The 27,705-nt window shown below is 50.0% G+C and overlaps 1 protein-coding gene across 2 annotated transcripts in view; it reads left to right on the top strand.

Annotated features, from left to right (window-relative positions):
• The window catches only part of EPPK1 (epiplakin 1), a 222,314-nt gene that overhangs the window by 28,830 nt on the left and 165,779 nt on the right, over positions 1-27,705 (top strand). For both annotated transcript variants that reach the window (XM_069621856.1, XM_069621855.1), the window contains exon 2: positions 8,582-8,767. The gene's annotated coding sequence lies outside the window, so the exon portion shown is untranslated. The remainder of the gene's footprint in view (positions 1-8,581; positions 8,768-27,705) is intronic.

Here is a 27,705-nt window from a genome sequence, read left to right as displayed (position 1 = left end):
CAGGTTGGCAGGGTCAGTGAGGGACACCAAACACCAATGTTCATTTTTTGGAAGGCATTAGGCTGCATTCATTATATATCTTACATCACCAAAATGCGACACGTCATACATGAATGACATCATCAGATGGTTACATCATTGGTTACGTCATCAATTGCATCATTACATCACCAGTTACGTCATTACATCATCGTTGCGTACTAGAGTGTGGGGAGAAGGGGAGTGTCCATGGCCCATCGCCCCGTACGCTCCGGAACAGGCCTGAGGGAAACATGTGACCCCCTAAACCGACCAGACCCCCAGACCAGCTCTCCACTTGCACGACCGTTAAGGGCCGCTCTAAGAGCCCCCGGCCTGACACCTCACTGTTCCGAACCTAGGACCCCAACATAAATGAGCAATACATCCCCCTTCCAGTGACCCAAAAGGTTGAGCCACTTGCACAAGTCAATGCAATGTGCTCCAACCTACCGCCACTGGCCTAACAGCCAAGGGCACTCCCCACCCCTCCCAGAACAGAACTCGTGCACGTCACTTGAGACTGAATAGAGGCCGACGCCTTGACCACCGACCCATTGAACCCTGGACACCATTGAACCAGATCACCACTACCCTGGTGCGCCCCTTGCTAAGGGACGCCCCCCGCACAGAAACCCATCACAGCCCCCAAAACAAAAAATGCCACCTATGCATCCCCCAGGTCCCAGCTGGAGAAAAGGGAGGGAGGGCGCACTGCACCCCCTCCTTCTATACCCATAGGCTGTACACTTCTGATGCCGGGCGGTGGTGTCTGCAATGGCATTGCCCCCCCGCCCAGCACCAGGGTGGCGCATCCCCTTACAGGTGCCCCTTCCAGATGGCCTCTACGCCCCCCAATCCACTGGCCTGGCCAGGTGCCCAGGGACGCTTTTGCAGACTTTTGTCCCTGGGCTCCCAACCCACTACACTTTATGCATCAGGCAAAGGACTTTGGATTCTAATCGGTCTTTTATTGGAAGCCAGTGTGGCGCTCACACGGAAGGAGAGATGTGATTGGACCGAGGCTGATGCGAACCTCATGGTTTGTGCCTTTTGAAGTTTGATGGACTATTGGGTCAGGATCCACAGGTAGATGGTGTTGCTATAATGTAAGTTGGCCATCACTACCATGACTTGTTGGGATAGGTGCAACGTGGCGAGAATCCAAGAACGGAGGCGCGTGGTAGAGGTGTGCTGAATATTGCATGCACCTGAAGATTGAATGAGAGGGGGGCACTGGATGTGGCTCCCAGGATCCAGCCACCCAGGTTGGGAGATTGGGGATCCACCCACGGTCGATGGAATGGGATGGTGGAGAGGAGCGAGGCTTGATGACCAAGACTCCCATTTTGTCTGTGTCGCTGCTGAGTCAGCTGTCTGTGATGGTTGAACTTGAGTAAGTGTCGTGGGCACCCAGACCCTTCCTTGCTGCTACTTGGGCGTCAGCACCATGGAGATGGAGATGTTGGCCAAATCCTGAATGTCTCACAGGTGATGCCAGTGATTGGGAGTGGAAAGGGGATGGGTTTGACTTAATGGAAATGTGGCGGGGAGGTAGGACACGGCAGGGTGGTACCTTTTCTAGCTACTCCATTATCCAGGTGGTGAAGAAGAGACCATGGAGATCCCAAGGTCAAGTGAAACCCATCTTAATTATATTCTGGAATTATTACAAGGCAGGAAGGGGGCACACTACACTATACAGGACTATAGAATCCCAGCACACAGCAAAGGGATGGGAGCAGGTCCATAGGCTAGGTTGGTTGTAGGGGGACACGTTAGACTATAATTGGTTATATATAACGCACTTAATACCCAGAGGTTTCTAAGCGCGGACCCGCGGATCGAACCTGTGTTGCTCCACCTCATCTCGCTTCCAAGGGGAGCGCATTGCCCCTGAGCTATCCGCCCGAGGCAATAGACATATTGGGATCAGCTGAGAGGAGCTGTGCTCGACTAGGGTCCCCTGGCCAATGGGTCTCTGGATGTCGGGCTCTCTCCGGATCCTGCCACTGTCCCTGTGCTGTATGTGGCAGGAGTTTCCAGGGCAGGGAGCTTTTCTGCACTGCGTTTTGAGGTGGCTTGGTCGCACCGCGACGCTGCCTCAATCTCACTGAGTTACCCTCAGGGTGGAATACGGTAACCTTGTGGCTCAGGTGAATTGTTTGCTTTGAGTTGCTTTGTGGTGAACTCCTTTTGCTGTGCTTAGATTGGGAATTTTGGAGGTTTGGTAATAAATAAGTCTATCTTGTAAATTTTTTTGATGTGAACCTGATATCCGATGTTGACTCAACCCAGGTGTAATGATGAAGGCACGTGGGGAATGCAGTTGCAGGTGTACCACGTGCATGCTCAGCCGGGGTCACTGGGGAGCCATGGGATAATGACCTCATTATGGAGCCAGCGGACATCGCCTCCACACGCCTCGTGCATTGTACCAATCTCTTCCCGCCACTGATCTGGAAAAGGGTGCACACGCAACCACACTGGGCAGGTGAGAGTACCAGGAGCAGCGGCTGCTCTAATCGCAGGTAAGCTGGTCCTCCACAGTCTGCACTGGTTACCAGAGCACAGACCTGCACCCAGGGTTGACAGGTGACTCCATGTCAGGAAGGACACCATGTCCCAGTACTGGGTTTCCACTTCTCCATCAATTGCCCGCTGGGATTCCTAGTGTTGAGTCCCTTCAATTGAATAACATGTCTGCCAGCAGAAGTAAGTTCACAGCAAAGCTCAGGAGTGGAGCAGGGTGTCCCTCATGGAATGGAGTCACCTGGCAACCCAACCGGTATGGCTCAGTACAGGGAGCTGGGGCCTGCAGGGGATCCTGGCTTAGTTTGCGCGACGATGCATGGCGTTTGCAGTCTGCCGAGGCTCCTTGCGGACCCGGCTAGAAGGCATGGATTCTTTCTGCAGGATCCCTGGAGGTGGTGCAATGCGTGACGGGGGGATGGCATGAGCGCGGTGCAATTCACGATCAATTGAGGGATTGGTGCAACGGAATGCTGCCTCAAGCTGAGAAAGCGGTGAAAAGGACTCCGCTTACCCCTTACCCTACTTAGGCCGTCTCCAGTGCCCTCACCTTTGCAGAACAGGTGTTGCCTCATGTATTGCCTGTGTTCCGCAACTCTTCAGCAGAAAAACATTTAGTCAACATCCAGCGTCGCAGCCTGTCTGCACATCCTGCGCCCTCCCCTGGATGCAGCAAACCCCCTTGTACATCTGCCCGAGCACGGCGTGCGAACCCCAAACTCGCCTGAACATTAAGACTTCACTCACTAGGGATTGGTGCAGGCTGCCATGCTTCCCACGGTCTGCACTGCTCCTTGCTAGTAACCAACTCTACGGGGAATTCGTGTCACATAATATTGCTGAGTGTCTGTTTGCACCATACATCTAGCCGGTGGGGGAATATTGCGCTCCTGCCCCCGCTGAGACACTGCACCCTACCTGATCTTACCTGCTTATGATTGTATTGTGAACCTAGATTGTTGCACGTGCCCATGCATATGTTGGACGAGACTATTTGACCTGCATTTGCACATGCTTATGTTGGACTAGCCTATTTGCCCATGCATATGTTGGACTAGCCTATATGACCTGCATTTGCCTATGCTTATATTGTACTAGCCTATTTGATTCCCATTTGCCCATGCATATGTTGGACTAGCCTATTTGACCTGTGTTTGCCCATGCTTATGTTGGACTAGCCTATTTGATTCCCATTTGCCCATGCTTATGTTGGACGAGACTATTTGACCTGCATTTGCCCATGCTTATGTTGGACTAGCCTATTTGATTCCCATTTGCCCATGCATATGTTGGACTAGCCTATATGACCTGCATTTGCCTATGCTTATATTGTATTAGCCTATTTGATTCCCATTTGCCCATGCATATGTTGGACTAGCCTATTTGACCTGCGTTTGTCCATGCTTATGTTGGACTAGCCTATTTGATTCCCATTTGCCCATGCTTATGTTGGACTAGCCTATTTGACCTGCATTTGCCCATGCTCATGCTGGACTAGCTTATTTCACCTGCATTTGCCCATGCTTATGTTGGACTAGCCTATTTGACATGCGTTTGCCCATGCTTATGTTGGACTAGCCTATTTGATTCCCATTTGCCCATGCTTATGTTGGACTAGCCTATTTGACCTGCATTTGCCCATGCTTATATCAGACTAGCCTATTTGATTCCCATTTGCCCATGCATATGTTGGACTAGCCTATTTGACCTGCATTTGCCCATGCTCATGCTGGACTAGCTTATTTCACCTGCATTTGCCCATGCTTATGTTGGACTAGCCTACTTGACCTGCGTTTGCCCATGCTTATGTTGGACTAGCCTATTTGATTCCCATTTGCCCATGCATATGTTGGACTAGCCTATTTGATTTACACTCGCATAGAACTATGTTCCCCAGAAAGACTCTGCTGACCCCTCTACTGTTAATTTTACCATTAATATATACAACCATGCCCCAAATCAGGCCTTGACCTTGTCCCCTCCTTGACAGAAATAATAGACTTCGAGCTAGACTACTGTGTATCTATGAGCCTAGAACTAACAGTAATAAGAATCTAAATTCCCGATCCGGCTACAACACTACCACCACATGCCATGAGTCAGCACCCAGACTACCGACACCCATTGATAAAACCAACCCACCCAAACCAATCGACATTGGACTTCAGAAGCCAAGAAACATGACCACTATATCTGGAGCTCTTTTTAACGCCAGATCACTAGAGGCTCATGCTACGGAAATAGCAGACCTCCTATCCTCTGATGATCTTGACATCCTAGCCGTCACGGAATCCTGGCTGCACGATGCAGCTGGCCCTGCCCTCACGCTAGCAATACCCGACAACTATCAAATAATTAGAGTGGACAGACCTAATGCAAGAGGGGGCAGCTTAACTATCATAGCGAAAGCCAACCTTGCCATAAGACTTCTGGCTCCACCCCCACTTAAGTCTTGTGAATTACTCATTGCCAAATTGCCCATCTCCAATTGCTGCACCTTAACAATCTACCTGATATACAGACCACCACCTTTGAGGAGGACCTATCTAGTCTTCTGGCCAACAATACTAAAGACTCTTCGCAAATATGAATACTGGGCGACTTCAACCTGGGATTCGATGACCCAGAGGACAAACAGGCCCAAACAATAGCGGCTACGCTTGCAGAGCATGGACTAACCCAAAAAGTCTTGACCCCAACACACATCTAAGGAAGGACCCTAGACTGGGTAGCCGACCTGAATTGCTTAACCGCTATTACTAAAATAACCCCACAGCCGTGGACTGACCACCACTTAATTGACTTCTCCATAGCAATTGACAAACAAGTATCTAAAGAGAAAGTCATGGCACCACATCTCCCCACCAGATCCAAAAACACATCTCACCAGACAAACTTCTACCACACCTCCTTCCTTCCATTAACTCTCGCCCAAGCAACTCTGACCCCAACTTCCTTGGTGAGGCATATAACAACACTATGACTAAGGCCCTTGATATCATTGCGCCCCTCAAACTACGTAAAAGTAAACAGCAGGCACACCTCAATGCTTGGTTTACCCCCCACCTCAAAGAACTAAGACTACAAAAACGAAAACTAGAATCCCTATGGCGACATTCCCCCTCAGATCAAAACAAATTGCAACTAACCCATTTTGCAAACAGCTACAAAAAAGAAATAATTCAGACCAAAAAAGATCTCTTCAACGAAAGAATTTCCAATGCAAGTTGTAACACCAAGGAACTGGGAGCTAGAATCCTCCATACCCCACCAGACAATGTACCTAAAGACAAACAATTGTGTACCAGCACCCAGAATGCCCTATCCAACAAAATACCAACACTTCAAATTAAAATTGCCAACTAAAAAAAGCCTGCCTGCCCCCCACTGAGACGCAATCCACCAGCCCCATTCAGGAAACAGAGAAAATTATCACATCTCTGAAGCCTTCTAACTGTAAGGGCGACAACTGTCCCGCCCAACAAATAAAAGATGCAACAAGAGACCTAGTGCCTTTCATCTCAAAGCTAATTAATGCATCTTCACGACCAACACTGTTCCAAGCAACTTAAAAAAGTCATGGGTTCTACCCCTTCTCAAGAAACAGACCCTAGACGCCTCTATCCCAACTATCTACAGGCCCATTACCACAGTACACTTCCTCCTTAAAATAATAGATAGAGTAACCTACTTACAAATTCAGAACTATCTTGAAGCCAACCACCTTCTAGGCTCTCGCCAATCCAGATTTAGGCCACAACATGGCTTAGAAACGGCTTTAATCGACCTTAAAACTCAAATCGACGAGCTCAATGACAAAGGAAAAACTGCTATTCTGCTCCTCCTTGACCTGTCGGCAGCTTTCGACTTGGTGGACCATGCAGTCTTGTGGAAACCCCTAGCATCGGCAGCCCACTTCTCGAGTGATGCTATAGCCTGGGTCCAGTCCTTTTTAGACAATAGAACAATGAGAGTTTTCTCCACCTCGGCGGACCCAATCCAGACCACATGCGGTGTTCTGCAAGGCTCTTGCGTCTCGCCAACCATATATCACATATTTACCAAGCCCTATTTGACAAACTGCACAAGCTGGGTGTCACCTACACAAATTATGCGGAGGACACCCAGATTCTCATTCCCCTTTTGGGCAACTTTGTCACTGATATGGCCTTGGTAAAAGAGATATACCTCCTCATTCAGGCATGGATGGCATCCCATGGCCTCTGCCTGAATAACAACAAAACAGAGATCCTGATTCTTGGTTCCGTGGCCAACCTAAAAATACTTAACTCAAACTATTCCGCTTTCAACATAGATGGCAATGTAATTAAAGTAGCTAAAGAAGTGAAGACGCTAGGATTCTACCTTGACTCCACCTTAACCCTAAGGAAACAGGTCAACTCCTTGGCATCATCCACCGCTTACACCTGTAAACTCATCAGGGCCTGCAGACCATTTCTAAAGAAACCCAGCCGCATCATCCTCGCCAATGCCTTAATATTGTCAAAATTGGATTACTGCAACACCCCATACCTAGGAGCCAACAAATATATTACTGACAACATTCAAACGTTACAAAACAACGCCCTCAGAACTGCCCTGAACATACCTAACAGAGAACACGTATCTACTATGGGAAGAGAACACCATTGGCTAAACGTAAACGACAGGATCCTACTCTCAAAACAGTCTCACTAACATTCAAAAGCCTCAATAACACAGCTCCCCCCTACCTAACCGAGAGAATGGTTAGAAGAATTTCGACTCGCCCCTCCAGGGTGGCCAACTCCCACTGCCTAGAGATACCTAGATTTAAGTTTTAAAAATCTGGTGGAAGCAGCTTCCCGGTAACAGCTGCTCAATCTTGGAATGCACTACCACTAGATCCTAGAACTGACCAGTCCTACGTCAGCTTTAGGCGCAACACTCTTAACTGGCTGCGCTCCAATGATGTATGATCCCCCTGACTAACCGCTACATCAACCCAGGTATCAGCCTACGTAACCCTTTGTACTTCCGATCTGTACTTGCTTGCATTTTTTGTTTTTGACCTCCTGCCTCACTGCATCTTTCTCACTGTGTAACTAAGCTTTGCTGTGCCCAGTTACCTAAGGGTTCGGTGCGCCCTACAAATCAATAAACAAACAAACTACCTGCATCTCACCTAGATAGACACTACAGCGTGGTTAATCTCAGATCTGTTTATACTTTGACTATCCTAGCCATTTTGTTGAGCCCTATTACAGGCCGAATTCAAGTGCGCAAGAAGACCCAAATAACGGCTTACCCCGTCTCCTGCTGAAGGCCTGATGTAGCACAATCCGGACCGAAACAGAGACGCCGTAGCCCCCCGCCTGCATGGGTCCAGGACAATGAGGGTCCTGCAACATGGATCAGGGTTTAGTTTTTACCAAATCAAAATATTGGGGCTCCCACAAAAGGGACATGAGATTGGAACAAAATCCACAGAGAATAAAACGCGCTCGGGAACAACTTTGCGACATGCAGTGCTTTAATGTATACCATAACACATATAATATGTTAATTTATACTGTGCACCGCTACCACCCAGGAGCAGTATCCAGGCACTCACCTGGCTCTGCAAGAAAGAGGACAGGGTTGGTTTGTGAGGGTAGAAGGATAGGATACGTCCAGAACCAGGAGAAACTGGCATCTGTGTGTGTTGGCTTGCAAATGTGTTGATTGCGTGCACTGGCTTGTGTATCCGTAAGGGTTAGGCCCAGTGCCTGGGTAGTTTGTTGTATGTGAATGTATATTATGTTGGGTGTGTGTTTGTGTGTTCTATGTGTAAATTGGCTGGTATTTAGTGTAGTGGTTGAGTGCACTGGCTTGTGTATCCGTAAGGGCTAGGCCCAGTGTCTGGGTTGTTTGTTGTATGTGAATCTGTTATGTTGGGGGGTTGTTTTATGTGTACATTGGCTGGTGTTTAAGCTTATGTTACATGCATAAATATATGAAGAAATAGATATAAAATAAATTATTAATTGCTCATGTCTTTCTTCATTTCCAGAAAGCCAACTTGGAGGTCCTTTGTGTCTTCGGAAGCTGCAGGGGAGCATCTTTCGTTTGCAGCGCCCTCCCCCCCCCCAGTGCTTGCAGTATAACACCCCGCAAGCCCCAGAAAGACGTGAGAGGCAACCCCTGGCACTGGCTTGGGACAAGAACACGGGATAGCCTCAGGAACCACCACGAAGAGGTGAGACTCAGGAATTGGGTAGCCTAGAGCTGGGAGTTGTACGTGTAACTGAGATTGTCAAAATAGGAACTGCAGTAAAATGCATCATTTCATTAGTTTGGGCCATTAGGTGGCTCAGTCGCTTATAAGCCGAAACTATTGCATTAGAGTACAGATGGGGAGAAATGGGAAGTGAGGAGGGACACACAGCTTGAAGGATTTGCTTGGTTATTTTCCCAGCCATGGCCATGCTAATGCCTATGGCCATTCCCGCACAAAACACTGTCACCTGGTGGCCAGTGCCAAGAGAGGCCTTTTTAATAGCCGTTCCCCATTTCAACTTTTCACCTGCCCATGCTTTTTAGGGAGAGAGCCATGTTGCATAACGCATCTGAAGCATAGTGGCTGCAGTGCCAACAGCAGGACACTAGCACCTGTAGCCCGCGTGCTACCCCTCCAGCGTGTGCCAAGAGCATCTGCAGTCAGGCACTATCAGGGTGGTGTATTTCCCAGACTAGGGCCCTGTGAAGAGTCAACTTCCGGGGCACCAGTGGTCCAGGGATGAATATCAGTTTCTAAACCATCAATCAACCCCACACCTCTAGTACACCAGAAGGGATCTGAACAGATTGGAATACAAGTGAATTATAAACCTTGTTGTCCAATATTGGTAACGTGGATGGAACGGCAGGCTTATTTCTGACAGGTAGTGGATCTTTGGTTAGTTGCAGCCCAGCGAAAATACAATTATTACCCAATGCTAAAAGGGACTGTGCAGTCAAGGTTGTATACAATTATGTACTTTATTATTACTACAACAGAAAGTTCTAGCACACTACAAAATACAACCCACCCTGGGAACACAGAGGACAGACAGTTTCACAAAGGAAAGGGATGCACTCTGGATACTTACAGGAGAGTAGTTGATAAAGCAATCAGTCATACTGTTCAAGGTTATTTGGTTTCAGCAGCAAGGGTGCAAAGAGTCATAAATGTCACTAGGGGCCTTCAGAGAAGGGCCAGGGGGCAGAACCACAATGTACCTGGTGCTTGAGATCATCTTGATGCTTGACAGCGTTGAGTTGGTTCCAGGACGCTTTGCAGCTCCTGCAACAGAGTTCAAGACGGGAGACAGCTGCGGGTATCAGGCGGCAGGCAGTTCAGCAAGCAAGGCTGGACGGATGTCTACAGGCTGTCTGGCGCAGCGACTCTGGTCCAAGAATCATTGTCTTTGTGCTGGTTGGCAGATCTGAAATGCTAGTCGAGGCGTCTCGTCGGCTTTAATGACTACAGCATGACAACAGTCAGTGGTGCAGGTTGTCGCGGATCGAGGTCTTGACTGTCTTAAAAATGTCCTTAAAAGATGGACGCTGGTTGATGCTTGTTTGTATTTGTATTTTATTTATTTGTATAGCGCACCAGGCCCAAGGGCAACAGGGCAAATCATTTAGTTACAGGCATGGTAAAATATAGCATTTGAATAGGGTATACATATATACAAAATGTACAACACGTAATTACAGGCATGGTAAAATAAAGCAGTTGAATAGGATATACATAATGGCCAATTATACAGGAAATATACAATGTGTAAGAGCAGGTCGTAGCAGTGAGTCAGTGATGCTGTTGTAGTGACCCTGGGCGCTATGAGATAGGGATCATGGCAAGTCTTGTTGTGGCACTCCTCCTAGCTTCTTTGCTGGGCACGTGTCGTTGTTTAAGGCGGATGGCCCAAAGCTGAGGAGAGCGTTTGCAGGCAACGGCCTTGTCCTTTGTTCAGAGACTCTCTGGCACTTCCCACCTAGGAAGCTTGCTGGCAGAACCTAGCAGGGCACGCTGTGTGCTGGCTGGGTACCATTCTGGAGCTGCTGGACGGGTCATCTGAGTCTGGTACAGCCATGCCATGCCATACTGCTTTCAAGTGGCGTGTGGCAATGGCACCTGCAGCCATGCTGCTATCTTTGTTTCCTCTCTTCTGTTCTTTCTCCCTGTCCCACTTCTCTTCTCTAATTCTACCTTTCTTCAAGCAGGTGCCCCATGTCACCTCTATTTCTCTCTCCTCTTCCTGTACTCATGGTCTCTTTGGCTTCAGGGACTGTTGTGCCTGATGTCCTGTGACGGATTCCGTGCTGTGCTGTCCAGATCCTGGGGCGGGCCGCCGCCTCCCGACCTGTCCCAGCTTGCCACCCTCTGGTATAAACGCCCTATGCGTGTAGAGCCTCTGCCATGGGGAAACTGGTGAGCTGAGGTAGGGTTGGTGTGCCGCATAGCAGGGCGGGGCTGTGCAGGGCTGAGCAGGATGAGATCACCTAATGTCACTTTCAGAATGGCAAGGATAGGCAGAGATCCTGGGCAGATGGGCGGTTATGCCTGGAGTCCTAAACATTACAGACATGCACTTACAACAAACAACCCAAGCATTGGGCCTCACCCTTATGGATACAACAAGCCAGCGCCTGCAATCAACCTCGCAGGGCACGCTGTGTGCTAGCTGGGTACCAGTTCTAGAGCTGCTGGACGGGTCCTCCGAGTCCGGTATTTGCCTCTGTCCCCCGGGAGATGTTTAGGGGAGGGAGCTTGCTTCCCTCTTGGAAATCCTGACCTTCCTTCATTGGCGGAAGCTGTAAGACAGAATGTACCTTCAACCAGGGTCCAAATGAGTCTTCCTTCTTACTACCTTCAAAGTTGTCGGATGATCTGCCAAAAGAGGGTCTCAACCCTCTTTTAAAGCCAAATGGGCGCCAGTGATTGGTGCAGGCTAAGCCTACCTTAATGAACCAATCCTGGGTCCCCACCAACAATCTTCTGTTATGCATGAAGTCATAACCAGATTGCTTTGCAATAGGAAAGGTAAGGGGTGACAAAATGTACTACTAAGTCCCACCCATCTTCCTGTCTCTGTGTGGATCAAAGTGTCTCTCTTGTTAATTGAGCTCTATGTGGCTCCTGATCATAGCGCAGGTCTGTCTTGAAGTTTGTGGTGAGAAAAGACTTTCTGTCTTCATAAAATCACATACTTATTCCCTCTGAAAGGGGTTCCCCTTACAGGGGTTGCCTACTGTAAACAGTTGTCCCATACATTACATTCACTGCCCTTTATACAGAGGGGTGGGAACTAGTTTCCAGGTGGCACATTGCATATCAAAGAGGTGTTGGGGTTTTCTGCCTTTTGTTAATTCTGTGACCAGGCCCCTTCGCAGGCCTATTTTCATTTAACTCTCATCGATATGTGCTGCCACCACACAGAACTTTGACAATAGAACAAGGCGGACCCATGGAGCCTTTGATATTTTAATTAGGCAGGCCATTGCAGGAGAAAGGTGTTGCCTTACCCCTTCCTGAGATGCTTTGATGTACCTGTGGCTGTCACATTCCAGCTGAACATGACAGGAGCACTGCGCCATTAGGCTGTGTACCCCCCAGAGTACACTTGACTGTGTGTATGTTGTGTGGTGAGTATAGGAAAATGTGAGTGGATTAGCCCCGCACATTTTCCAGAGAATGATCTCCCAACATTCCATTTCATTACAAAACTTTAAAAAAAACAGGCGAGCGCATTTGCCCTGTGTGAATAGTAGAATTTCTTACAGGACCACAACTCCGCGTTATCACTGAGGTGTGTGGCAATCGTGTGGATAACTGAGCACTTTCAAGTGTGCAGTAAACATGCTGGCAGGTGGGCGATATCGCTGAGGTTTATGTGCATAGGCGCACATTAAACTATGGTATAGCGCCAAACGCTGCCTTTCTGTTGCTTCCAAGCGCTGTAGGGGAATAAGAATAAGGGAAGGGGGAGGAGAGGTGAATGATGGGAGCAAAAAGGAGAAGAAGAGGAGATGAGGTGTGTTTGTAGGGTAGTCCTATCGGGGAGTGGTACTGTGTTTGTGTCTGCACTGCAGCCGGATACTGTCAGAGAGGTGTAAAGTAAAATGCCACGCAGCAGGGCATTATGTGGAGTTATAGGGCCTTGAGCTGCATTGGGTACTATCAATGAAGTGTGCAGTAGTTGTACCTGAGACTGCAGACAATCGCTATCAATGTGGTTGGTGGCAATGGCACATGCAGCCAATCGCTATCAATGTGGTGTGTGTCAAGGAAGCCTGCAGCCAAGGAGCTATGAATGTGGTGTGTGGCCATGGCACCTGCAGCCATTCCATACTGCTTTCAAGTGGCGTGTGGCAAGGGCACCTGCAGCCGTGCCATACTGCTTTCAAGTGGCGTGTGGCAAGGGCACCTGCAGCCGTGCCATACTTCTATCAAGTGGCGTGTGGCAATGGCACCTACAGCCATCCTGCTATCTTTGTTTCCTCTCTTCTCTTCTTTCTCCCTGTCCCACCTCTCTTCTCTGATTCTACCTTTCTTCAGGCAGGCGCCCCATCTCACCTCTATTTTTCTCTCCTCTTCCTTGACTCGTGGTCTCTTTGGCTTAAGGACTGTTGTGCCTGATGTCCTGTGGCAGATTCCGTGCCCTGCTGTCCGGGCCTTGTGGGGCGGGCCGCCGCCTCCCGACCTGTGCCAGCTTGCCACCCTCTGGTATAAACACCCTGTGCGTGCGGAGCCTCGGCCATGGGGAAACCGGTGAGCTGAGGTAGGGTTGGTGCGCCGCATACCTGGGCAGGGATGTGCAGGGTGAGGTCACCTAATGTCACTTGCAGAATGGCAAGGATAGGCAGTGATCCTGGGCAGACGGGCGGGTATGCCTAGACTCCTAAACATTACAGACATTCACATACAACAAACAACCCAGGCATCAGAGGCGTTTCTAGCGGTGGGCTGAGGGGGCTATAGCCCCGGGTCTTGTGGTTGTAGCCCCGGATAGAAGCACAGGGGCTACAATCAAAAGGCTAGCTAGTCCCGAGTCACGACAGACACGACATTAGCGTAGCCCCAGATCTTTTCCAAACATTTGCGACACCCCTGCCAGGCATTGGGCCTCACCCTTACGGATACAACAAGCCAGCGCCCGCAATCAACCCACTTACAATCCGAGACCCACAGATACCAGTGTCTCCCGGTTCTGGACCTATCCTATCACGCTACCCTCACTAACCCGCCCCGTCCACTTTCTTGCAAAGCCGCGTGAGCGCCTGGAGACCGCCTCTGTGGTGGAAGCAGTGCACGGTACGAGTCAACATAACATAACATAACATAACAGTTGCTGACCTTAACACACACCCTTCCCTGGCAGCTGGGGGGAAACTCCACAAAGTAACACCCCTCTGCAATGTGGAACATACAGGCGGAAAGACAACTCCCAGACTCCGCCTGAAAATAGTCATGCCCCCAATCCCTCTACAAGGTACTGCTTTATTTGAACTAACCGCCCCCTGATCTGGGACGGCGTTCTCCGTGTAGGGGAGATCGGAGAAGCACTTTAGGGCTGATGCAGCAGAGTATCCACTAGTGGGGGAGGAGGGAGCGAGCCATGAAAAAAGTCCTGCTACTTTTCCCCCAAATGCAGTGCGCGCAATTCCATATGGTATCATTCGCGCCCTCCTCCCCCAAATCCTCCCCTCCGCCCCAATGAACTTTTTGGGTACCATTATTGACAGATTTATTTTAACATGGAGAAAAAAAAACCTCCAGGACCATTACAGATGCAGGAAACCCTGCATCTATTACATCTCTGCCCAGGCGCTCGGTGGCCGAATGCATGCAAGGCTCCAAATGTGGTATGGGTTGCACCAACAGAAGCAACTTCACAGAAAAGGGCATCGCAAGGAACATCATCAGTCTTTGATACTTGGAGGCCCCATGGAAGTGACTTTAGAATAAGTTGTCACAAGTAAGCCAAGTGGCAAATAACTCTCTAGAGCAAAATACCTAAATTGCACTATTATTATATAGGAGCAACTCTATATTTATTAGGTGTTTTGTTATATAACAGCATGATATACTAACATAAGCTATGCAGTGAATCACTTACAGAGCTACAGATAAGACACAGTGGGCCTCATTATAAGCTCATTATAAGTTTGCCGGTCCGGGAACTATAGTACCGGTAAGCATGCCGGTACTGTAGTTCCTGGACCGGCAAACTACGAGTTCTGCTCACGGGTGCCATTACGGCCTCCAGGTCTGACCCAGTAATTGCCCACTTGTGGGCACCAGAAATTTTCGCAAGTTTGGCAGCAGCCTGACGGTTTTACCGGCAAGGCTACTACCAAACTTATAATGAGGCCCAGTGTGATTAATTGATTTGCCCAGGATCACACACTTGGTTAAATGGTGAAGCCGGGATGTGGACAATTTAAGCAACTGAACACATCTTCCCAGGTTTAGTTGATATAGACATTTATTAAGGTTTTGCTTTGCATTTCATGTGCTTAAATAATTATTTATAGCAATGCCTAGGAAGCAAACCACATTACATAATAAACAAACCTTTTCTAGTAAACTAAACATACACTAGACACATTGTCATGGAAATATGTTCAGAATTAAGAGTATGTCTTTAGATTTATTCTCCCCATCCTCCCTGCAAAGACGCAATAGCATCGTGCAGATTAATGTGAGCCTATCACAAACCCCCCCTTGGGTTTTAAAGGCATAGTCATTATTTCATAAAGCATGCAACATTATGCACCCTTCCCATTTCTGATCACCCCCGTTCACATGTGTTAAGGGACAAAAGTCCCTGCTTATAGTCCCCCCTCCCTCCCATCAGTGCCTAAGGGTTCCCATTGTAATGCTCTGTGCCAGGACAATGAGGGTGCTGAGCAGGAACGCCTTGCTCGGGACCCTCATTATCCTGCCAGAGTGACCGGTTCGGCACCCTCTGAGGGTGCCAAACGGGAGGGGTGTCCCACTGTCAAATGTCCCGGTCTGGCTCTGCCACTGGGGGGTGGGGAGGAGGGCAACCCTCTCCCCCTCCCCCCCCCGCGCTCGTCAGGCCACTGGTCTGGTGTGAGTGGCCCCCACTAGGGCATGGATGCTATCCAGCCCCTGCACTCAAGTCCGACGTTTGCAGGTGGGGTTGTTAATATGTATTTTAATACCACTTCTATTTGTGCGCCTTTTCAAAATTTGGGAAATTAACAAGTCGCCTTCTGCCCTCTTTGGGGTTCGCACTCAGGTGTCGTTCGCACACAGGCATTCACATGAGTAGTTTCCCATGCACGCACTCTGTATTTAATGTGCACCATTTTAAGAACTGGGTCAGAAAGTGGTTATAATTCCTGACTACATTCTGAGTCCTGTAATGAGGCGATGGCTTTATACTATTTGACAGGGGAATGACAATGTGTGGATCCCATGCTCCTGTTGTGATGTCCCACACCCAGCGGCTACCTTCAGCTACTGCTTGATGGGTGATGTCCCATACCCAGAAGCTACCTTCACCTACATGCCATAACCAGTAGCTACCTTCAACTACTGCTTGCTGGGTGATGTCCCATACCCAGAAGCTACCTTCACCTACATGCCATACCCAGTAGCTACCTTCAGCTACTGCTTGCTGGGTGATGTCCCACACCCAGCAGCGACCTTCAGCTACTGCTTGCTGGGTGATGTCCCACACCCAGAAGCTACCTTCACCTACATGTCATACCCAGTAGCTACCTTCAGCTACTGCTTGCTGGGTGATGTCCCACACCCAGCAGCTACCTTCAGCTACTGCTTGATGGGTGATGTCCCATACCCAGAAGCTACCTTCACCTACATGCCATAACCAGTAGCTACCTTCAACTACTGCTTGCTGGGTGATGTCCCATACCCAGAAGCTACCTTCACCTACATGCCATACCCAGTAGCTACCTTCAGCTAGTGCTTGCTGGGTGATGTCCCACACCCATTAGCTACCTTCAACTACTGCTTGCTGGGTGATGTCCCATACCCAGCAGCTACCTTCACCTACTTCTTGCTGGGTGATGTCCCACACCCAGCAGCTACCTTCACCTACTTCTTGCTGGGTGATGTCCCACACCCAGCAGCTACCTTCACCTACTTCTTGCTGGCTGATGTCCCATACCCATTAGCTACCTTCAACTACTGCTTGCTGGCTGATGTCCAATACCCAGAAGCTACCTTCACCTACATGCCATACCCAGCAGCCACCTTCACCGACTGCTTACTTGGTGATGTCATATACCCAGCAGCTACCTTCAGCTAGTGCTTACTGGGTGATGTGCTACACCCAGGAGCTACTTTTAGCTCTTGCTTCTTAGATGATGCCCTACACACTGGAGCTACTTGTAGCTGCTACTTACTGGGGGATGTCATTTACTCAGGGGCTACACTAATTCCTAGGTGATGTTCTATACACAGGAGATACTTTTGTCTCTTGCTTATTGGTTGGTTTGCTATACCTAGGAGCAACATTTAGCTGCTGCTTACTTGGTTATGTTCCATGTGGCATACTGTGTGGCTGGATTTCTATACCCTGGGGATTCTTTTAGATCTTGCATGCTTTGAGATTTTGTATAGTGAGGGGCTACTTTTAGCTGCTTCTTACTGGGTGTTGTTCTATACCCAGGAGTTCCTTTTAGCTCTTGCTTCCCGGGGTTTGTCCCATGCCCAGTAGCTACTTTTAGCTCTTGCATCTCGGGGGTTGTCTTATGAATAGGAGTTCATTTTAGCTCATGCTTCCCGGCGTTTGTCCTATGCCTAGGAGTTCCTTTTAGCTCTTTCTTCCCGGGGGTTGTCCTAGGCCCAGGAATTCCTTTTAGCTCATGCTTCCCAGAGTTTGTCCTAGCCCAGGAGTTCCTTTTAGCTCTTTCTTCTCGGGGGTTGTCCTAGGCCCAGGAATTCCTTTTAGCTCTTGCTTCCCAGGGGTTGTCCTATGCCCAGGAGCTACATTTAGTTCTTGCTTCCCGGGGGTTGTCCTGTGCCCACGAGCTACTTTTAGCTCTTGCTTCTCAGGGGTTGTCCTATGCCTAGGAGTTCCTTTTAGCTCTTTCTTCCCGGGCTTTGGTTCCTTTTAGCTGGTAGCTACTGGTTTCCTGGCTGATGTTGGATACACAGGAGCTACCTTTGGCTCTTGCTTTCTGGATGGTGTCCTATACCCAGGAGCAACATTTAGTTGATGCTTACTGGTGGATGCCCTTTACCTAGGGGCTACTTTTAGCTGCAGTTTACCGGGAATATTTTGAGTTTGCGTTTACTGGGTGAAGTCCTTGTTTATTTTCCCCACAATGAAAATGCTTTTCTTTGTAGTTTTTTACTCTTACAGACTGGGGCCAGGATAATTATCTTTTGGATAATGACCCTTACCAAACTTATAGCGCTCTGCTTTGCCTTGGGTAATACCTTGAAGGCGGGTAACTATCCCGTGATAATGACACCGCCCCCGCCCAACAAGGCTTAAGCATTTTATGCTGCACTGCTACCGCCTCTAAGCACCACAGTAATTGTAGTTGGTATTATCATCTGTAATTGCACTCATAGGTTTTCCTGCGCCTCCTTGGTTTATTTTCTCTTTGGATGGCAGGCGGCTCTGAGGTCTCAGACTTTACCTTGCACAATGTGCTAATGTTGGGACTCTGCAAAACAGTCTCCCTGGTGTTACCACGTTTTAATACCTGCATTTGAGTTACACCTGCAAAAAATTCCATGAATCGGGCCCTTAGTGTGCAAGAGTGTCGCCGGACAGGCCAGTGAATTCAGGGAGTCAGACAGGTGGCGCGCCGACATGAGGTGGCAGTCAGCGCACGGTCAAGTTGAGGGTCCTTGACGTGAGCGGTAGAGGGTGCGGCCGCAGCCACAGAACCCAGAGAACTCAGCCGCCCGGGCGCGGCGGTGTTTGGATGTGTGCACAGAACATGTAGAAATGTCATGCGCAAGGTGAGGACAGAGTTCGGTGTGTAAACGCCACACGGGCTCGCCTTTTCATGCGGTGCCAAGAGGCTGCCGCGTTTCCCAGGGCAATGCCTGCATGAGGAGTGTGGTAGCAACTCCTGATACCTCACCAGGGCTAGTGGATCTAACGTTGAAAATGGTTGATCAAACCGGATCTATCAGAGATCTAACGAAACAGATCATTTTTGTAAAAGATCATGAACAGGGAGTGAGGTAATGCAGAGGCACTTTGTAGAGCGTGCCCTTCTCTTGGGTTCACTATTACTGGGTTTTCTCTGCCGGAAGAGGCTGACAGAAGTATGATTTCATGCTGGTATGAAGCAGGAAAGCACAGGTGCCTCCCGCAGCGGCTTGCTGGGGTTCCCGCACCTGAACGGAAGTGGCGAGGTTATCAGGTAAGCCTGAGGCGTGGCGCAGTTACATGAGCCGTGTGGGTAATATCAGGACAGAAATGGAGCCAGTAAGGCACGCGTGTTTTGTAACAGCAGTGCATGTTCAGGGCCTCTTCAAAGCGCTGTAGGCGAAGAGGAGAAAGGGATGGGAATTGGAAGAGTCACGAAGGGGAGTGTGATCAGTTGGGAAACTGTGTAAGCATAGAGGCCTTGTGAAAAATAAAAACCATGCATGTCCCCTGGTCCCTCAGCTCCTCACTCACACACACACACAAAATCAATGTGTTTATGTGTGTATGACAGGCAAGCTATTTTTTTACTGGACGTCTATGAGAGATATCCAGTAAGAAAAATACCATCCCTGTCCCCTGGGCCCCACACCTACTCAGAAGTAGAGCTGATTTTGGCCGGTAGGGAACGGGTTTGTGCAACAAAGGCATTTTCAGAATGCCTTTGTTGTACAACGCTCTTCCCCCACTCACCAAAATCAGTTTCACGGGCCAGCACAGACAGACACACACACACCAAGCACATGAGCACCCATCATCATACACTCACTCATAATACAAGCATACACGCATCCATGCACATATTTAAATAATAAATAAATCAACATACACTAACCTTCTGCCCTGGTGCTGAAGTTTCCTCCCCACCGCTCCATCTCCTCCTAGCGTGAACAGGAATCGGGATGCAAGAGCTTCCTGGTTCCTGCCCATGTGTGCAGGGGCCTGCGCGTGGGTGATGAAACACCCTGCCGCAGCCTGCTATGTCTGTATGTGGGAGGAGACACATGAGTGCCCCCTCGCACATACAGACATGCAGTTCCACAGCCTGCACTTCCAATGAGCTATCATTGCATGGCTTCAGATGGATACATTTACCCAGAAGGACCAGAGCCAACGCGAGAACAGGCAGGAGCCGCAAGCCCTGGCAGGCAGGCCTTCCCTGGCTCCCTCCCAGATGGATACATTTACCCAGAAGGACCAGAGCCAACACGAGAACAGGCAGGAGCCGCGAGCCCTGACAGGCAGGCCTTCCCTACCTCCCTCCCAGATGGATACATTTACCCAGAAGGACCAGAGCCAACGCGAGAACAGGCAGGAGCCGCGAGCCCTGGCAGACAGGCCTTCCCTACCTCCCTCCCAGATGGATACATTTACCCAGAAGGACCAGAGCTAACGCGAGAACAGGCAGGAGCCGCGAGCCCTGGCAGGCAGGCCTTCCCTGGCTTCCTCCCAGATGGATACATTTACCCAGAAGGACAAGAGCCAACGCGAGAACAGGCAGGAGCCGCGAGCCCTGGCAGGCTGGCCTTCCCTGGCTTCCTCCCAGATGGATACATTTACCCAGAAGGACCAGAGCCAACGCGAGAACAGGCAGGAGCCGCGAGCCCTGGCAGGCTGGCCTTCCCTGGCTTCCTCCCAGATGGATACATTTACCCAGAAGGACCAGAGCCAACGCGAGAACAGGCAGGAGCCGCGAGCCCTGGCAGGCAGGCCTTCCCTACCTCACTCCCAGATGGATACATTTACCCAGAAGGACCAGAGCCAACGCGAGAACAGGCAGGAGCTGCGAGCCCTGGCAGGCAGGCCTTCCCTGGCTTCCTCTCAGATGGATACATTTACCCAGAAGGACCAGAGCCAACGCGAGAACAGGCAGGAGCTGCGAGCCCTGGCAGGCTGGCCTTCCCTGGCTTCCTCTCAGATGGATACATTTACCCAGAAGGACCAGAGCTAACGCGAGAACAGGCAGGAGCCGCGAGCCCTGGCAGGCAGGCCTTCCCTGGCTTCCTCCCAGATGGATACATTTACCCAGAAGGACAAGAGCCAACGCGAGAACAGGCAGGAGCCGCGAGCCCTGGCAGGCTGGCCTTTCCTGGCTTCCTCCCAGATGGATACATTTACCCAGAAGGACCAGAGCCAACGCGAGAACAGGCAGGAGCCGCGAGCCCTGGCAGGCAGGCCTTCCCTACCTCCCTCCCAGATGGATACATTTACCCAGAAGGACCAGAGCCAACGCGAGAACAGGTAGGAGCCGCGAGCCCTGGCAGCCAGGCCTTCCCTGGCTTCCTCCCAGATGGATACATTTACCCAGAAGGACCAGAGCCAACGCGAGAACAGGCAGGAGCCGTGAGCCCTGGCAGGCAGCCCTTCCCTGGCTTCCTCCCAGATGGATACATTTACCCAGAAGGACCAGAGCCAACGCGAGAACAGGCAGGAGCTGCGAGCCCTGGCAGGCAGGCCTTTCCTACCTCCCTCCCAGATGGATACATTTACCCAGAAGGACCAGAGCCAACGCGAGAACAGGCAGGAACCGCGAGCCCTGGCAGGCAGGCCTTCCCTACCTCCCTCCCAGATGGATACATTTACCCAGAAGGACCAGAGCTAACGTGAGAACAGGCAGGAGCTGCGAGCCCTGGCAGGCAGGCCTTCCCTACCTCCCTCCCAGATGGATACATTTACCCAGAAGGACCAGAGCCAACGCGAAAACAGGCAGGAGCCGCGAGCCCTGGCAGGCAGGCCTTCCCTACCTCCCTCCCAGATGGATACATTTACCCAGAAGGACCAGAGCTAACGCGAGAACAGGCAGGAGCCGCGAGCCCTGGCAGGCAGGCCTTCCCTACCTCCCTCCCAGATGGATACATTTACCCAGAAGGACCAGAGCTAACGCGAGAACAGGCAGGAGCCGCGAGCCCTGGCAGGCAGGCCTTCCCTACCTCCCTCCCAGATGGATACATTTACCCAGAAGGACCAGAGCTAACGCGAGAACAGGCAGGAGCCGCGAGCCCTGGCAGGCAGGCCTTCCCTACCTCCCTCCCAGATGGATACATTTACCCAGAAGGACCAGAGCCAACGCGAGAACAGGTAGGAGCTGCGAGCCCTGGCAGGCAGGCCTTCCCTGGCTTCCTCCCAGATGGATACATTTACCCAGAAGGACCAGAGCCAACGCGAGAACAGGCAGGAGCCGCGAGCCCTGGCAGGCAGGCCTTCCCTACCTCCCTCCCAGATGGATACATTTACCCAGAAGGACCAGAGCCAACGCGAGAACAAGCAGGAGCCGCGAGCCCTGGCAGGCAGGCCTTCCCTACCTCCCTCCCAGATGGATACATTTACCCAGAAGGACCAGAGCTAACGCGAGAACAGGCAGGAGCTGTGAGCCCTGGCAGGCAGCCCTTCCCTGGCTTCCTCCCAGATGGATACATTTATCCAGAAGGACCAGAGCCAACGCGAGAACAGGCAGGAGCTGCGAGCCCTGGCAGGCAGGCCTTTCCTACCTCCCTCCCAGATGGATACATTTACCCAGAAGGACCAGAGCCAACGCGAGAACAGGCAGGAACCGCGAGCCCTGGCAGGCAGGCCTTCCCTACCTCCCTCCCAGATGGATACATTTACCCAGAAGGACCAGAGCTAACGTGAGAACAGGCAGGAGCTGCGAGCCCTGGCAGGCAGGCCTTCCCTACCTCCCTCCCAGATGGATACATTTACCCAGAAGGACCAGAGCTAACGCGAGAACAGGCAGGAGCCGCAAGCCCTGGCAGGCAGGCCTTCCCTACCTCCCTCCCAGATGGATACATTTACCCAGAAGGACCAGAGCTAACGCGAGAACTGGGCTTCTGGGAGGACACGGGCATCAGGACTCTCCTAGTGCAGGGCGGCCAGGCCTAGGCCCCGCATGTCTAGGGTGACTGCACAGTAGAGGCTCTAAGGCTGTGCCGATCATAGGTTCTCAATTCTCTGCCAGTTCCACTCCAGGATGCAGACCTTGTTGTAGGTACTGGCACCTGCATTTGCCTGGCCAGTCCAGCTCCTCCCCTGGATAATGGGCAGAGGCAGGCATGAAAGGCGTTACTCCCAGGCGTGCCTTAAGCACGCACACATCACCGGGTCCCCATCCTCTTCTTTAGAAGCAGAGGAAACGCAAATATCAGGTCACACATGATCCGCACACCCCCGCCCCAATTGGGGGGTGGGAGAGTCGATATTAGCAAACATGACCTAAAAACATTTGGCCTAAAGCATTTCATCGAATTTTTGGGACTTTTTGTTCGGTCAAATTTAATCAAATATATATATGGGGGTGCTTAAGGGTATAGATTAGGTTGAGGGGAATTGGGGAGGAGTTTGGGGAGCTATCTCCACCCGCATTTTAGACCAAAAAAAGGTCAAATAATTTCGATCAAATGTGATGAGGTCGAATACCTTAGGTCACCGGAGAGTCCGGTGGGGGCCAGCACGGTTTAGTGGCTGACCACGGCCTGAGCTTAACTATGAACTAATGTGCCCTGGGATCTGCGCTGAGGCCCGCCGCCTTACCCCAGTGAAGGTTGGGCAGGCGGTGTCTGTCTGACATTCACCACCCCTGCAGGGATGTATTCTACTGGTGGGCTGCCTCTGATCTCTGTACCTTCCTGTGGACACAAAGGCAGGCAGGCAGGCATCTGCTGGTGCCTCAGTAAGCCACTGGGACTGGTCTCCATGTACAAAGTGCCTGTCGGGAATCTGCTTTTAGCAGCACCTTGTTAACAGGTGAGGCGCTTTTAGATGCATGGCAAAGGTTGCCCCCCAGGACTCTTTCATATATGCATGAAAGCCTTCACTGCAGCTTCCTCCCCCAGCTCAAATCTTAGTTTTTAAATTAGGTTTCTGTCCTTCCTTCCTGTAATCTGGCTTCAGACTCTCCATCAACCCCTGTTTCAGCGCCTCCCAGGGTGAAGTAAATTTTAGAGACCAGAAAAGGGTGCAGTTGTTTTGCTCTGTTTAATGTAGAAGAGTTTAAGCTGCTATCAGTTTGCATTATGACACATATAGTGCTCACTCAAGTGGAAGAAACGTACAGCTAGAAAGATGCTCGTTTTCAGTACACTACACATTAACATATTTTTCAGGTTGGTGTATAATGTGACTGTTATGCAGTCCGTTTACGGCGACAGTGCCACTATACGGCACCGCGCTGATCTAATAAAAGGGGTCCCGCCAGGTACGCAAGGTAGTGCAAGCACAGGGCCCAGTGGGCCAGAATCTAGTGTCCCGTGTAATTATTGGCGTGCTGAATCGCTGCATACCAGCCACAGCCCATAACAATGGCAACGAGGGGGTATTAGTTTACCTCTTAAAACCCATGAATTAGCGTGTTTGCGTAAATGCTAAATAGTCCCTTTCCATCTTGGCGTTCTAGATCAGCCCTTTTTTTACCCCTTTCATTCTGGTACTTGTAGTCCTGATTAATGTAAATAAAAAAACAGGACTGGACTACCATCTCCTGAATGGAATGGAGCATGTTGGTATGAACATCATGTTATGTTACTTGATATTTGTGTCGCGTCTCGTGCCATTGATTTGGCCTCAAAGTGCTGATATAGTGAGTTGGTGACTCGGCTCGTGTTTGGCCCTAAGAGCCAGGGCAGAAACTGTGGCTTGGCTCTGCCCTTCCCATGAATTCCCAGGCTATCCCACCTGTACCTGATGGAGCACAAAATTGACATATTGTGTCAAAATGAGACTTTAGATTTCAACTTTGGCATGAATTGTAGAGCTCGTTGGCAGCGCGCTCGTCTTTGAATCAAGACGAGACAGAGCGCCACGGGTTCGAATCCCGGCTCCGCACTTACAAACCTCTTTGGCATTAAGCACATTATAAATAAGCAATTGTGTTTCATCTGCTTGTCTCAATGATGGGGTACTTGGAGGGAGATGGCTTATTCTGCGCAGGTGTGGCGATAAGGAGGAGGAAAGGGAAATAGGCTGCACGCGAGGAGTGAAGGGGCAGTCTCACCAGTAGAGACGTTTCCAATCACACCATCTCCTGCCAATATTCATATTTTAGGATATTATTCTCATGTAAACATCCGTGCTGAAATCAAAGCGACTTGGCTGATGTGTTTCGCGCTATTCTGGGCGCTTTGTCATTGCTTGTCAAAGTTTTAGCCATTTATGGTAATGTTTCGATTTGATGGCATGTCAAGGTGTCTGTATTTAGGGGAGCAGTATACAGAGCACCCTAATAAGTGGGGGGAGTGGCTGCATATTACTGAACGCCATCTCCCGATTGGGTGCGAGTTTCTCTTCTTCCCTGCGTCTGCGATTCCTCCTCCGCTCGCTCCTTCTTTTACCTGTTTTCCTTCTGATTCTCTTTCCATCTCACCCTCATCCCGTAGCCTTGGTCTTCTCTTTGGTTCGGCAGCGTCCTTTCCGCTGCCGCTTCCAGCTTTTTAACATTCATAAGGCCTGAGGCGTAGCCAGGATTGTCTAACAAGTGGGGCCTGAAGCTAATGTAGTTGGGCCCACCACAGTGACATTGACATCTGTAGTGGGCATTTACAGATTTTGGGTGGGCCTTGCAGACTCAGGTCGTACCCTGTCTACGCCGCTGCGTAAGGCCTGACGGTTTCTCACATACCATGCTTGTAAACGGCTTAGCTCTTGTCCTCTCTCGCCTTGCTCCCCTTAGATCCATCTACTCTTTCTCTAACCATAACCTTTGTTCTCTCTCCCCTTGAGACACTCTATCTCTGCTTTGCCATCTCCAATGGCTGTCTTTTAGCCTCGTCTTTTTAATTTTTTGTGTCTTATTTGTAAATGTCTTCATAGCGTAGCCCTCCCAATCTCTGCTTGCTCGCCTCTTTCTGTTCCCCCCGCGCTCTCTCCGCTCACTACCCCCTTTTTTCTTGTCACGCGTACTGTCCTGTTCGCCCTCCCCTTTGCGTTCTCTCCTGGACTCCAAGCACTGGAACACTCTCCCTCTTGCTCTTCACACTCTCCTGTCTTTACCCTTCTTTGGATCCAGGCTCAAACAGCATTCTCTTTCTTTATGATTAATTTGCCGACATTTTCATTTCATTGTACTTTTGTATTCCTTTGTAAAGAGCTTAGGCTTTAGCCGCTATATATATAAAAATAAATTACAAATTACAAATGGTGACATGAATAGGAATACAACACGTATTGATAGCAAGACCTAAAACGTGCACGGAATAGCGTGGAACATGTATTGGCATCATGGTTTCATAATGAGTGTTTTTGATCACAGGTGGGCCAAAGTTTGAGGCTACTGCTTGAAAGAGCTAGCTCAAAGAGGTACTATGAGGATGTGTTTTGGATGGAGAGGGCAGATAGTGGTTAGAAAAGGCCATGGGCAGACAATGAGTGGGTAAATAGCCTAAGCACATCCACAATCTGTGTGTTCCTCCTCACATGTTCTCTCCCCTTATATGTAATCCAATCCAATCTTTTTGGTTTACAAGTGGCACTTAAGTGCTCCCGAATTGCCAAAACTAAAAAAAGGGTAGGGTTCAGGGAGCTGCAGTAAAGTATATATCAGTGCACCAAAGGGCCTGGGATACAGACCACAGACATCCCCAAACTCCAGTGTGCCATGTCCCAGGGGAGGAATTGGGCCTGACCTTCACAGACTGAATCTTAAAGTTGTTCTTATGGGATTGTCCAAACCTGTATATATGTCTGATGTTTTGCACACATTTTACTGTCAGGGTGATTATTTTGACAGAGGAAATGAGCACCGTACCAAATGTGCATTGTATGCTCAGAAGGAATGCACGTTTGAATTTCTAGCACAGACATATCTGATAAATTGGTGGTCATTTTTATGTTCCCAAAATGCACTTTGTTTTTATGCAAAGCAGCCAGTATCCTATATTCAGGACACACATCATTGGGCACTTCGCTCGGCCACTCAGTACCGCCCACACCACTGACAATCTGACCTCTCTCCGCTTGAACGGATTACATTAGTAATTGCCGGGCCTTTGTTAACGGCGCAGCCGTGGGCTCCATTTATTGTCTGTATCAATAGCTCCCCCAAGCTCATCCACAGTGATATCACAGGCTGCTTTGAATAGGTGGTTGGGGGGCTCGAGGGGGGAGCATCAGCATCATTTGTCCCTTTTTTCCTCCTAATTGTCTTTTAAGAAAATGTCAGCTCTTCATCCCATTGGCTGAAAGCCCAAACAATGGGGCCCAAATTATATAGCCGCACAACTTCTGAACAGTGGGGATATTTACATGTTGGGCCTACATGCAGAGAGGGTCTAAAGGACACAAGCAGAGGTGGTGCTGGGGGGCGGGGTGAGGGGGCTATAGCCCCGGGTCTTGTGGTTGCAGCACCAGATAGAAGTTCAGGGGCTATAACCCCTTAGCCCCAGATCTTTTCTAGACCTAGCAAAACCCCTGGACACAAGGAACTGGCAAGGAAAAGTCTGTCCTCTATGTTTGCTGCTCCTGATGGGCGTGGCCTGATGTTTACAGGAAGGATATGTTTTACAACAAACACCTGGTTGTGTCTCCAAAAGGCCATAAGACAGTGAGGGTGTCCCTGGCACCTGTCCAGGATGCTGGAAGCTCACCAAAGACTTGGCATGCATTTGTTTTGGCAACTGTCTTTTATCCTCACAGAAACAATGCACGCCTTGCAAACCACTGAATCACTGAATGGATGAGACATTGCGTGCAGCCAGCTCTGGGGTGCAAGGTGTGCCGTTCCCGCAGTGCACCGAGGGCTGTCCGTGCACGGGAAGGGGAGAGCAATTTTGTGCATAGGCTATGTCCCAGGAGTCAATGCAATATATCGTGTATAGTTCCCCATCTCTCGGCGCTGTGCGGTGAGTTGGGCAACCCAGTAGACGTTCAGAGGTGATGGAATGGGAACGTGCTCACCTGTTACACAGTGGTCTTCAAACTTTTTTGGCCAGGGCCCCCCTGAGCAAAATTTGGGCAGGTCGGGACCCCCCAGAAATGCCAAATGGACAGTATATAT

Source organism: Ambystoma mexicanum, chromosome 5q, assembly GCF_040938575.1.
Source record: "Ambystoma mexicanum isolate Mex_15411 chromosome 5q, UKY_AmexF1_1, whole genome shotgun sequence".
Taxonomy (NCBI): domain Eukaryota; kingdom Metazoa; phylum Chordata; class Amphibia; order Caudata; family Ambystomatidae; genus Ambystoma; species Ambystoma mexicanum.
The sequence above is the reverse complement of the archived record's forward strand: the minus strand, read 5'-3'. Positions and strand labels throughout refer to the sequence as shown.